This window comes from Dryas octopetala, chromosome 5, assembly GCF_963921425.1.
Source record: "Dryas octopetala chromosome 5, drDryOcto1.1, whole genome shotgun sequence".
NCBI classification, from domain to species: Eukaryota; Viridiplantae; Streptophyta; class Magnoliopsida; order Rosales; family Rosaceae; genus Dryas; species Dryas octopetala.
Genome location: NC_141370.1, coordinates 1,465,239 through 1,466,818, shown reverse-complemented (window position 1 = coordinate 1,466,818; position 1,580 = coordinate 1,465,239). Strand labels below are relative to the sequence as shown.

The window sequence follows — 1,580 nt, the reverse complement described above, 5'->3', positions numbered from 1 at the left end:
TTGTAGCTTGTGGCATCAGCTAGGGTTTCTAGCTATGGGCTTGCGGCAAAGGCTTGTCCTTTTGGGCTTCAGTGGCGCATGCAAGTCAGCTAGGACCTCTCTCCTTGTACATGGGCTGCTGGTCTTGGACCTTGATGGTGCATTGGGCTCACATGTGTTGGGCTGAAGTGGCTTGCACAAGATAGGCTAGGGTTTCACTCCATGGGCTTCCACCTTGGGCTTGCATCTTGGGCTTGTGCATGGGTCTTGCGCATAGGGCTTCTTGGCTGCTAGGGTTTGCATGGCATGCATGCGCATGCATGGGCTGCCACCTTGCTCCTTACGCATACATCTTGGGCTGCTAGGGTTTGGCCCATGCATGTGCATGCATGGCCCATCTTGGGTTCGGCATCCCTTAGGCCCATGGGCCCTTGACTTTTGACTTCCCATTTTGCCCCTCATTTCCATTTGAATTCAAATTCATTTCTTCCCTCCATTCATTTCCATGGATGTCCACCACCTTCTAGAAGCTTCTGGAACCTTGACTTTGTAGAGTTGACTTTGACCAACATTTCCTAGTGCAACTAGGATTCCTTGAAAATGAAAGATTCATTATCCATTTCGACTTCTCGTAATGACCATATTGCCCCTGGGGTCTCCTAGTGTCATTAGGACTCATTTCCCTAGTTGGGTTAAGTTTCCTAGTTCAACCAGGATTTCCTGTTTCAATCAGGATTTCTCATTTCTGGCTCCGCAATGATGGTTCTAGACTTGATGTTTCCTAGTGTGACTAGGAATCCTCATTTGACTAGGATTTCTGTACTTTTCCTGGTTTGACCAGAATTTCACTTGTTTTCCTAGTTTGACCAGGAAATGTCCCAAAATGGCTCCATTTGCTTCTTTTTCTCATTTCTGCTTCATTTGACCTGAAAACACAAAAACAAGACAATAAACACAAAATATCGAGTTCTAACACTCTAGGTTAAGGAATTAGTATCATAAAGTGATGCAAAATGCATACTCATCAACCACCACATGCCGAATCCACCTTAGCTTGATCCCTCTCCAAAAGTCCTTGATAAAAGCAACAAATCACATACCAAGGGGATAAGTTGTGGTGCGGGCAGGTAGTAAGCAACTCATTGAATCTGTCCCAAGTCTCATGGAATGGCTCATCAGCCTTCTGCACAAACCCAAGTATCTCCTTCCTAATCGAATTGGTCTTGGAAATCGAATAAAACTTGTTCAAGAACTTGTTAGATAGATCATCCCAAGTCGAAACAGAACCACTAGGCAACGAATACAACCATCTCTTTGCCTTGTCTTTGAGCGCAAAAGAGAACATCCTCAAACGATACTGATCGGCGTTCAATCCCCTAAATTATGTGTAACGCCCCGAACCTCGGGCCCGTAAATACACTGAAACTTTGACCTTTAACCCCTTTTTTTTTTTGTCAAAGAATGAGCCATGCACTTAACATAATAAATAAATATATTTGATAAATCATAGTGTGAGCCCAAAACATTTATGTAAAATTCATTGTATAAAATCGATTAAATCAAATTAAAAGGGGTCCCGCTGCATCGACGTGGAACGGTCC

General features: G+C 43.8%; 1 non-coding gene across 1 annotated transcript; it reads left to right on the top strand.

Annotated features, from left to right (window-relative positions):
- Positions 1-1,088: 1,088 nt before the first annotated feature.
- On the top strand, positions 1,089-1,195 carry LOC147283513 (small nucleolar RNA R71). The gene has a single exon (XR_015122702.1). It is a non-coding gene; the product is annotated as a small nucleolar RNA R71 (small nucleolar RNA).
- Positions 1,196-1,580: the final 385 nt, after the last annotated feature.